Genomic DNA, 12,404 nt, shown 5'->3' on the forward strand with positions numbered 1-12,404 from the left:
TAATTCCTTTCCAGAAATCTTCATTTTTCAGATTTAAATAATTTAATTTGGTCTTCATTTCTCTTTTAGTAGCTCAATTTCAAAAACTTTAGTATTTTCTGTATCCTCCAACTTGGTTTATTAAAAAGAGCAATTGAACCAGAAGATAAATTCTAGTCCAGGTTTTGAATTTCAGATCTGTATGGGAAAGTCTCATAAAACTTTGAGTTGATTTTTCTCATTTGTAAAATGAAGGGGTTGGGCAAGACACCCTGTAATCAATATTTGTTACATGTTTGTTTCCTTCTAGATCTAAAACTCAGTATTCTGTGATCCTTTGAGAATTTTTAAATGATTGTCGATACCATCATTTGGGGAGCTCTGATCTTGTTTTAGGTAATATGAGGAGCATGGAATTAGACATAGTTAAGTATGAATTATGCCTACTTTCCCAGTTTTCTTTTTAGTGTTATTGAATTGATGGAAAGTTACAGTTGAAAATAAGTATATTTTTCTTCCTTTAAAAGCATTTAGTGAAGGTTGGTGATATTGCCATTTTATTCATTAACAGGCTAATTTTACACAGCTATTTACTCATTTTTGACACTTTTTTCTTTTCCAATACCATTAAAAAATATTTGCATTGGTTTCCTTTTTACATTCCATGTTTCCCTAGCTGTATAATCTTGGACAAGTTACTTCTCTGTGTCACGGTTTCTTGTCTGTAAAATGGGGATAAAATAATACATGTAGTTCAGAGGGTTGCGGAGTGGTCCCTGGTCCATGGCAATCACTCTGTAGCAGCGGGTGGTGGTGGGGATTATTATTCTAAAGTGATTTGCCCCCCTCAATGTGGTAAGAAGGACTCATTCGCACTACTAATTAATGTTAGCTCAATAAACACTAGTAACCAAAATTGAAATTTGTGTTTTATGAAATGCAGTTATTTCAGTTCATTTTCGTCATAAGAAACACTAGTTTATTAGTAATATATATACCTCTGAGAAAACACAAATACACTTTGAAGTTCAATGAATTAGATTATAATATAATTTAAGAATGCCGATTGTCTCTTCTGTTTTGAATAGTTTGTAGTAAGACATTTTACTCCTTTTGTCAGGGAGTAAGAATGGTCTGATTTGTGATATTCTTAAACATATTTTACAACTTTAGATAATTTGGGAATACTGCTTTTAAAATAAAATTTTACTCTATTTGTTATACTAAAACACGACGACTTCTTGTGTTACATCAAGGTATATGTTAAAAGTTAGCTTCAGGCCTTATTTCCTTCCAGAATTTCCTGTTGTTTACTGGGGCCATACTATTGCACTTAATTCCCTTTTGCCTCTGTCCTTTACTCTTGTTGGCCTACAGCGCAGTTACCCAACTTTCTTTTCGACATTTTTGTCTAAGACCTGCTCTCTCCCTATCTCGTGGGCTGGAAGAAGATTATTTCAGTATCTCTAATGTACTTTAAGGTATTGGAAGAACAGGCTAAATGCTAGATATTATGAAGAGTTATGGGCTGCTGAATTGAAAACTCCATCTGACGCAGTATTGTTGAAAGTGCCTATGTATAAACTTTGATCATTTAAAATCTTACGCACAAAATATATATTATAAGGAGATGAGAGAGTTTATACATAATTTATTTTGGAAGTAAAACTATTAAATCTTTGACTGCTTTCACAGAAGTACCCAATGAAGAATTTTGTCATAGTGTAAATTACAAAATATTTAATAGAGAACATGATTGAATGAGGTTCTGTAGCTCCTCATAATTCTGTATGTTCACTGGCTGTGTTTTTCTCTTGTCTCTGTATAAGAAAGAGTATTAGCTTTTTCTAAAAATTGTGACTACAGAGTGATGGGTAAGCTTGCTAAGGATCTCCGTCTGTAGTAATCCACATGTCTAAAGCTGCAAGCTGATAAGAATTTTCAGCTTAAAATAAGAAGTGATGTTTATTTCAGTGATAACTGACAGATGTTCTTACTGAAATGCTTCATAGGTCCAGGTACCATCTATGGTTTTCCTGCTTGTTTAAGTCATAGTATTTTTTAGTGGTGTCTGAGTATTGTTGCTGTTGGTTTTATTTTTGTGCCCTAATGAGCCTTTTCTATATGATAGTGAATAACTTTTTTAATGAGATGACAGGCATGATTTTTTTTTTTAAAGCTAATAGTGACTTTTTTTTTTTTTTGTAAAGAGTGTCTTTTCTTCAGTAAGTACTTTCTGGAAGTATTAATGGAGCCCTACATTATATTAGCATGTATGTGGGTTCTGAGAATACAGAGATGACTATGGTAAGCTCTGGTATTGCAGAGCTCCCTATTTTTGCGTGTCCTGTATGGGATATAGTTGTACTGAGAACGTAATCCCGTCCTGTTGGCCCCTAGGCAAGCCAGGATGTATCTGGGTTGACCAGAAACCCTCGACCAGTCACATCCAGGTGAGAAGAATCTTACCTGTATATTCTTGTGGGCTCTACAGATAGTATTTTCTATGTGTACCATGACAAGAAAACGGTTGGGAAGGAGAATAGACATATAATACAAAATGAGTGTGATGAGATGGCTTTCTTCCTATTGGTGTAAGTAATAAGTGTATGTGAAAGAGAAAGTGGTTATATCTCCCTGGGAGAGTGAAAAGGGTTTTCAGGAAAAAAACTACATAGGAGAGATTTAAACTTTGTGAAATGAAGTCATCTATTTTATGGACAGGAAGAGCTGGAATTCCAAATATGAGCAAAGGTGTAGAGTCATGGGATCATTTGTTACTTTTAGGTTCTGTAGCTGGTTCAGCATGGAAGGGGTCTTGGGAGAAATAGGCTGCAGGAGAGGATAGGGCCAAATCAAGAAGTCTCAAGAAAGTTTACCAACTATTGACTCTCATTAAAATATCAATAAAATATGTATTTAGCGGTAGGAAATGTAAGTTCAGAGAAAAGTTGTGGGGATAAAATAATAAAATTGTTAAAAATATGTTGGTAAATTTCATTACATTGATTGTTAAAAAGTTGCTTGTATTTTTTTTTTTTAAGGTAAAGTGATGACAATAACAAGATGTGGTGGGATAGGAGTAGTTAAAACTTGTTAAAGATCTTGTCTCCCCAAAACCCTAATATTAGAAAATCTAAAATTGTACCTGCATGTTAAAAAGTAAGGGTAAATGTATACCTACACAATAAATGAATATTTTTGCTTCTGAACCAGCAGAAACTTAAACTTTTTCATTCAAACTTTGAGGGTAGGAAAATAGGAAAAGTAAGAAGAAAAAGGAAAGGATAAATAGAAAACCAAAATAAAGTGGAATAAATAAGCTTTATTTCATTAATTACAATAAATCTAAATGGGTCAAATTTATCTGTAGTATATTAATGGAACTATTAGATTGGTTAGAAAACAAAATATTACTTAACAAATAACCTGCCTAAAATAAAAGGACACTCTATATAGCAATAACACAATACTGTTATCACACCTAAGAAAACAAAATACTGTACTTATATAGATTGCTATTTGAGATATATCAAAGTCATTTAGTTCTTTTTTGTTAGTCTCATACTCTTTTTCTCATGTCTGTCATCTCTGTGATCCATTTAGAACTCAAAGAGCTCAGGTAATATTAGCCCCACTTTTACAGATTTGGGGGCAAAAAAACTTCAGGCCTTCCACCATATCCACCAGGGAAGAGATACAGATTTTTTTTACTCCTAAATTCATGAGGACATCTACAAGCTAATGTGTTGCAGCTTTTCTGTTTGATCCAAAATTGTTTTTCATTCCATTTTAAACAGGAATATGGGAAATTTTTTTGTTTCTAAATTTTAAGTTTTATGTACAGCTTTGAGTCTCATTTCACTTACTAATTACGTGTTTTTGGATAAATCAGTTCCCTGATTTCTACTGTGTAGTGGAATAATAATTTCCCCATTAGATGAAATGAGAGGATACATGTGAAAGGCATGTTTACTGTACATATAAATTAAAGCCCTTCCTATATAACTATTATTTGGTAGGACTCATTAGGAAAGTATAGAAGGTACATTTGAGAGTTATAACAGGACTTAAAAGTTACCTTTGACAAAGTGTAGTCATTTCAAGGTTTAAAAATGAGTATTTTAGTGATTTTGGTCTTAGGATGGCCAGGTAATTAATTAAACAAAGTTTTAGATTACTCTTAAAAAAAAAATCTAATGTGTTAGGAATTTATGGTTCATGGAACTTTTTTTTTTCCTGATGAGATATCTGTGGGTTTGGTTCTCTTAGTGACATACAGTTCTTGGTTAAATTGTTTGTGCTGTGAGGGAGTAGTGATGTCAGCAAACTTCCTGTAATTCCCTTTTAGTAACTTTTTTTAAAGGTCTAAAATTATAGTGAGTAAATTGTGTTAGTTTCTATGGTATTGGTCTACCTGGAAAACAGGTGTAATTCTTTCAAATGAGAATCATCTCAGCACAAAAGAAGCCATGAAAATTCTAGGGGCAAGGAAAGAATAAAAGACTTTTGTTCTTTGGAATGCAAAGTATGTTTATAATGTGACATCCTGTAGACAGAAACGTTTGTTCAGCTTTGTGCATATCTCAGCCTAAAAAATCTAGTCATTATATCTTTGAAGAAATTACTATCTTTTTTTCCTAGAATTCTCTCTCCCCACCCCTATTGATGTTGGAAAGATTCTGTGGTGTTTAATTTGCTCTATGAAGATAGCATGCCACATGGTTAAGGGGGTAGCAATTGGTAGTTTGAGGTTTGCATGAGGAAGATGTATCTTGAGTAGTATAGAAAGTGTGTTCTTTCTGTAAAACAGGATACCGTGTTTAAAAGGTGTCAGATTCATAGCCTTAATTAAGTAAAGGAGCTTTGGTTCACCTAGGAACAGGTGAGGAATGGAAATCATGTTTTCACCATTCATTATTTTGATGGACCTAAGGGTAACATTGATGATTTCCTCAGACTGAGGGTGCCCAAAGTTTTTTATTTCAAGTTGGACAAAAATTGGGAAAATTTTGAAGTATCAAAGCCTCCGAACGAGATATAATTGATCAAAAACAAATCCAAAATTATACTGTGCTTTGATCCTGCTAGGTAAATTTATTATTTTTGCTGTCATTATTTGCGTGTGTATCTTTAAAAAGATCGTTCACTTTTTTTTTTAAACCAGTTTCCTTGGCAAGTATTAAATAGTTTCATTTGTCTGAATTGCATTTTTTTTTTAATTTGAGGTGGTTTACGTCTGTGTCACCGGGAGCCCAGCTTAACGATGTGCTCACATGCCTGATTCAAGCAGTTGCCTTGACTTTGACAATTATCTTTGCAAATGCTAAACTGAAAGGAAGCAACTTTCAATGTGTGATTGTTTCTTTCCTTATAAAAATCAAGACTGCAGTCTTGATACCCACACGGATACCCACACTTGCTCGTTTGCATCATTTTCTAATTTAAAGACATGAACTGAAACATACAAGTGCTATCTGTCACTGTTTTTTTATCTGTAGTTTTTTTAGTTTTGCTCTTTTGAGACTGTGTTTGTTCAGGTCACTGCTCCTTCCTGGCTTTCTTTGGCCCTGACTTTTGAGTAGTTTTTGCTTCCTTGCATCCTTACAGCTTTTTTTCTGTTTGTTGTACTTCTTCACCCCAGACATTAGTTGCTTTAATTCCCCACCATCTTTTTTTTCACTCCTGGAACTGAGTTGTAGTAATTACACCATTTTAGTACTAAGAGCCTGGCTTTGTTGTGACACTTTTGCTCTTCTTCTCTGTTAATGGTGACTTGGGTCATTTTAGTAGACTTTGTACAGTTGAATGTGACTTCTATAATTTTCAGCTTTCCTAAGAAACTTACATAGACATTTAGTGTATATTAAGTGCCTCCTTTGTGCTGTTGCTAGTACTTCACAAATTGAAATCTCAAAAATGAAGGTGTAGAAGGGTTTGGAGTTAGGTAAGATGATAAAAGTAGAGTGAATTATTAAAGAAAATATTCAGATATTTGGTTGACATCAAAGTTAACAAGGCCCTCTGTGTTACTTGGTGCTGGAACAAAGGAAGGGCTGGACTGAATAGGTGTGGCCCAGTGGAGAAATGAAATTCAGTGATGGAACATTTGTAAAACCTCCAGAATTATATGCCTTATAGACATGATGTGGTGGGTAAATGTTATCATCTTTTCCTTCTGTGATTTTTGCAAACAATCTGTTTAATACTGCTTCTGAAATATAATGACATGCCCACTGTTAGAGGTGGAATAGTAGATGTGCCTTTGTAGTTCAGTAATTAATGCATTGCATTGAACTATCAAATTGAGGAATTTAAAAGTGAATTAAATCGCTCAGGTTTAACTGTGTATTGTTAAAGAATAATATGACATCTGATTATCTTTTGGAAATAGTTTCTTTTAATTCCACATTTTAAAAAAGTTCAAAATAAACCATTGAGTTTTTAAAAATACAAAATTATGTGAAGAAAAATCTACTACAAAAAATTTTGAAGAATGAATTGCTCATAAGAGTTTGTGTGTGTGTTTGTGTGGTTAGACATTTCCTGTGCGTAATGAAAACATGGTATTGTGGGTTTGTTAGTCCTCATACCCCCAAATAAAATCTTGAAATTTATTTGCAACTTACTCTTTTCACTTAATATATAATGGACATTTTCCTTTATCCTAATGCTGCTTCATTCTAGGTCAGACTGTGCTCATTTTAATTCTCCATTATCTTCAGTGTCTATCATATTAGAAAGGTTTAGTCATGAAATACTGTTTGTATTGTACATTTTTATTTGCTTAAACATCAGTTGTAGTTGTATTAGTTTTCTAAGGCTGCCAAAACAAAATACCAAAATCTGTGTGGTTTAAAGTAACAGGCGTTTATTGTGTCTCCTAGTTCTGGAGGCCAGAAGTCCAAAATCAAAAAGTTGGCAGAGTTGGTTCCCTTGGAGGACCTCTGAGGAGAGTCTTGTTCTATGCCTTTTTGCCTGGCTTCTGGTCGTTTGCTAGCAGTCTTAAGCATTAGATACATCATTCCATTTTCTGCCTCTGTTAATGTCTGTGTTGGTTTACTTTGTTTTCTTTCTGCATTGTTTTCTCTGTGCATGTCTGTCTCCATGCCCAAATTTCTCCTTTTTAGAGGACCCTTTTCACCCCCGCCCCCAATTCAATACATGGCTTTTATTGCAACTAAAATATTTCAGATAAATCTGAGGAATCATTTGGCATCTGCTGTTTCTATAGCTGGACAATTTAGATCTTATTCATCAGCCTGCTGGACTGTTGTTCCTTTTTCAGAAAATAGATATCATCCATTTTCTGATATCCTTGTTTTTAACTGTTGCTTCATGCTGAATCAAAGCAGCTGAATTTGATACAAGTTCAATGTTGTTCCCTTCAAGAATCAACTCATCTTTCTGGGCTTGAGATACTGAACAGTCAGCGCCCAACCTCATCCCAACCCGCTTGATGTATTTTTCGCCCAAGAAATTTCCGATTTCAACAGGAGAACCATTCTCCTGAAAAATAGCGTTGATGGGGATGTGAGTGTACACAGACCTCATCTTGTAGGGTAACACACGTGATCATGTCCTGTACATGACTGCAGATAGTGCAGACTGTGGCCAGTGCTTTTCTGTTGTTCCACCATCTGTCAACCTGGAGGCTTTTCTTTTTCGTTCCAAGGAGGCTGAGTTCCACATTGACGTGATTGAAGTCGCTCTCAGGGTGCCCCTTCACAATAACTGTGTGTCCCTTCAGAGTGATGTCCACATTTTCTGGGATGTTGACAGTCTGATTGCTGAGAATGGTCTTCACCCTTGGAGTAGATGTGGCAAAGACAGCTAATGACCCTTGGGCCCCTCATGACCTTTTAAGTTGGTTACCTTTGTAAAGCCTCTGTTTCCAATGAAGTAACCTTGAGGTTCTAGGGGTTACGACTTCAGATATCTTTGTCGGTGGGCATAATTTATCCCTTCACACCAATGGAGCAATCAGGTCCTTTTTTACAATTAGTATCAATGACTGTAAGTAGAATTATGTAATAGACACTAGAGATGCAAAGTTGTTTCAGTTTCTGTTCTCAAAGGACTTGCAATCTCTTTGGGAAGACCAGATTGTGCATAACAAGGTGAACAGTGAGTGATGCCAACTTGATAGCTAAGTGTTAATGATGCTTAAATGGAAGACAGACTGGCACTTGAAGTGAAGCCTGGTCCAACTGGAGAAGCGAAGGGTTTTGAGAGAGGTGGGGAGGGAGCTTGGTGTGATTTAAAAAGTAATTCAAGGAAGATGAAGAAGGGGAAAGGGCTTTGGAGAGAATGTGAGAATGTGAGTGAAACAACTAACAAATAAGAATTTAGTGATTAAAATTGCTTATGCAGTTTAATGTTTCAGTAATTTTGTCCTCAAACTTGTTAAATTAATTGGCTTTGTATTGGTTTAGGCAAAAAACTATGAAGGTTGTCTGGTAGTTAAAAAAAGGCGTGTATATGTTCGTGATCACATTCTGGTAGAGATTGTAGAACTTACTTTTGCTGAAATGAGTTAATCAAAAGAAGTACTTTTGATCCAGTAGGGAAGGAAAGTGGGGGAGATTGTAAATGGAACAGCACTCAGTCTTTATTCCCTGTTGTAGTGACAGGGGAAAAAATCTGTAAAATCCGAAGATTCTACATTTCAACTATGGCACTCTTAATGTGTTTTTAGTTTATTATATGTAAAACAAATTGAAAAGGATCAGAAGAAGTGGTTTCATAGAACATTTATTGAAAAAAGTCTACACAACATAGTTACTGTGGGTCAGTCAGTAGTAAAAATAAGTTACACGGAATATATTTTTGTGGCAATACCTGCTGTAAAGAAACTTCATCAATATCATTGGCATATCAGATCATTTTATTATTATCTCATTTTTTTTTCTGAACAGCAATTGGAAAATCTATGAAATGGGCAGTAGTATTCTGTTTCATAGATTGGGAAATAGTCAAATGGACAAATAGATTACTTCAAACTACAGTGATGTAGTCAGTGATTTGAGATTAGGAACCTGGCTGGAGGGGGATCTCTGTCCACCATTTACTGCTTGTGCCACTGGACTACAGTGCTGCTCATGGACGTGTAGAGTGTCCCCCTCCCCCATACAAGCACAGTATCACTGCTCTCTGAGTGCTGCCCCTGCCCCATGCTCAGTTTCTTAATATGCCCAATATCATTATTGTTGAAATTGCCCAGTTGTCTCAAATGGTTTTATATGGTTAGGTTCATACATTGCATTTGATTGTTACATTTCTCAAGTATGGGTCTTCCACGCCCTTTTTAAAATTTCAGTTTATCTTGTCGAAGAAGTCAGATTGCCCCTTAGCTTTTTCCATTTTCTGCATTTTGCTGACTACATCCTCTAGTGGTATTTAGCACATATTCCTCCTGTTTATTTTCTGTAAGCTGGTAGATATAGAGGCTTGATCCAGATTCCTAGTTATGTTTTGCTTTGTTTTTGCAGGGGTGGAATGGGTAAGTAGGTTGGGTGGACATGAAAAAAAGATATCCTAGGTGATATGTATTCCTATCACATCACACTAAGAGGCACTTTTGTCCTCTCCTTTTTGTGATTGTAACATTGCTTGATGGGCTGAAGTGGGGTCAGCATAAGTCTTCTATCATGCAGTTCCTCTGCAGCTTGTCACCTGATGATTTTTAGCAACTGTTGATAATGATTGCCTAGATCCAGCATTTCATTAGAGGTTCAGGTTACAGTTTTAACTGTTTTTGTAAATTTCTTATTTTAAAGAAATATCTAAAAAACATTTAGAGAGAATCTGGACCTACTCTTTATATTATATTTAAAGCTATATAGATGTAATATACAGAATATTTCTATAATTGTACTCTGAAAATAATAAATTTCATCAGGCTAATCTTTGCATAAAGTTCAGCTTTTTCGTACCTAAACATAATTTTGTGATATGACAGATGAATAAATACATGGGATTCTAATGAAAATTCTTGCATCTGAATTGTAATTAGTGAGACTACACTGATACTTGACAAAATATGTTTTATTTTCCATTTTGAACTCATATACTTACTACTCTTGTTTTTAAAGCAACTTCAAATTCTAAAGCATATGATTCAGAAAACAAGATGAACTTGCCAGATACAGTCACGTGAAGTTTCACATTTTAGGGCTGTTTATGTCTATTTGTAATGTACATTTATGTCTATTTGTAATGTTTAAAATGAACCAAAATTTATGTGTGTATTAGTTTCCTAACGTATTCTCAGGTTCTGAGGATTAGGTTGTGGACATTTGTGGGGAGGCAGGGCTCTTAGTTTTCTGCTACCACAGTGTTGTTATTGATTGGAAGTTGGTGCTCCCGATGCTCCAAAATTCAAAGTCAGTTTGGTATAAGGAAAGGTTTATTGATGTAGAAAGTGGCAATCGGGAAGATGGGACACACAGTGGTACCTCAGATCCATCTTCCTAAAGTACAGAATTTAGGCTTCTTTCCTGTCAAGGGAAGAAGTGGGAGGAGATCAAGGACCATAGACATCGGTTCCCAGTAGGGGTCTGAGGAAGACCTTGACACCTCTGTTTCCAGTCTATTGACTCCAGTTGACTTTCATCTGGTCACAAGGTTCCTGCAAATCTTTGATAAACAGTCATTATTTTTTACGTTTTCTCTCATCTCCTGGAGGGGCTGGTTTTGTAAAAACCCAGGCCACAAGCATAATTCCTTTTAACGATAGCACGTCTGTGTACAAGAACACAGTAGGGCTGAATAAGATGTGAGAGACTGAGCATTTCACTCTGTTACAGTGTGTGTACATTTTAACTGTAAAAAATCAGCCAGCATTCTAGTAAATGTTTAAAATTGGTTCCCGATATGCTCATAATGAATTTTGGGCTGTGGTGAAGCTTAGGAAAAAAGTTTGAGTGGATTAGTATACATACACCTTTTGTATTAAGTGGATGTTAAGAGGTGGCTATTACCTGTTGTAAGTGTAGGAGTTAGCAAAATGTGATTTGTTTACTTCAAAAACTATTAGCATGCCACCAGTCTTGGCAGGAGAAATGTAAAGATGCAACAGGGCATTAAGGGAAAATTAGTTACCAATACTTTTATAACTTTTGATACATTAGTAAATATAGACTTTGTTGTATGAGAAGTCATGAAAATGGATAAAACCTATACTCTGTGTCCTTGCTCAACAGAGAATATGTAGAGCATTTTTAAGGGCTTTATGAACAGATCAAAAGCTTTTATAGCTATAATAATTCAGATAATGGTTTGGTTTCATTAAAAGGTAATCTTTGGGTAAATTTAGAGAGAAGAGGTTATAAGAGGTTGTATGCCTCCTCAGGAAGAAAGGATGGGAAAGGGTACTTGGGATAGTTCTCATGCAAAGTGGAAAGATAGGGAGATTCTTACAGGATATGTGAGATAGATTTTTTTCCCCATATTTAAAGATAATTATTAGAAGAAACTCTAACTTGAAGATTGCCAACTCTCAAATGGTTCTTTGATTTACAGTTATTAAACTACTATCATAATTAGATTTGATATCTTAGTCAACTTAAGAGAAATAGTTGAAACAAAAGACTTGGACATTTAGGGATTTTATTTTTCACTTTTTGCTCATAAGTCTAGAGGAAAATCAAGAGAATAGGAAAGATTAAGAAGAAACATGTTAAATAAAGAAGAGAAAAGAGAAGAACCAGTAAATCTGTCTATTGCTGTTCCAGGTGAACTGGGGAGCACAAGAACAGTTTCTTAAGGAAGATACGGTCTTATTGGGGAGATGAGGCTTAAATTCATGGCATTCAAAGAAAATGGCAGTCTGAAAAGCAGGTGTATGAGCTTTGCTAGGATTGTCTGTAGAAGGGGAAATGTCTGAATCCTCAAATTTTTAAGGTTTGTAACACTGATGTACCAATAAATGGATTTAGCACAACTGCTTGCTGCTACAGAAGTGAAATACTCATTCTTGCCATTTCCATTTTTGAAGTAGTGCACTGTTACTAGATTTTACAGAACTTAGAGACTAGAAAATATTTATATACTATTATTTTATATACCTTTGTATACATATATGCATGCCAGACATTTATTGAAGAAGATACAAGAAATGTCGTACACAGGACGGTGATGCCTCAGTCTCCGTCAAAGTAGGCACCTTGGGACCTCACACAATCTTCCAAATTGCCTGGTGTATTTTCCTGAATCTCATCAACAGCCTGAAATCTCTTCCCTTTCAAAAGTGGTTTTAGTTTTGGGAAAAGCCAGATGTGGCAGGTTTCCAAATCTGGGCTGAAGGGGGGTTGAGTCACCTGGGTGATTTGATGTTTCACCAAAAAGCTGTATGAGATGTGATGCATGAGCAGGTGCATTGTTGTGATGAAGCTGCCAATCACCAATTGCCCACAGCTGCAGCC

General features: G+C 35.3%; 1 protein-coding gene and 1 pseudogene across 2 annotated transcripts in view; one reads left to right on the forward strand and one right to left on the reverse strand.

Moving 5' to 3' along the window:
• Positions 1-12,404, forward strand: part of USP12 (ubiquitin specific peptidase 12) — a 97,926-nt gene that overhangs the window by 5,380 nt on the left and 80,142 nt on the right. The window lies entirely within an intron of this gene.
• On the reverse strand, positions 7,230-10,447 carry LOC129073402 (60S ribosomal protein L9-like; annotated as a pseudogene).

Source organism: Pteronotus mesoamericanus, unplaced genomic scaffold (genome assembly GCF_021234165.1).
Source record: "Pteronotus mesoamericanus isolate MK-2021 breed Mesoamerican mustached bat unplaced genomic scaffold, CSHL_Meso_final contig_41, whole genome shotgun sequence".
In the NCBI taxonomy this organism is placed as follows: Eukaryota; Metazoa; Chordata; class Mammalia; order Chiroptera; family Mormoopidae; genus Pteronotus; species Pteronotus mesoamericanus.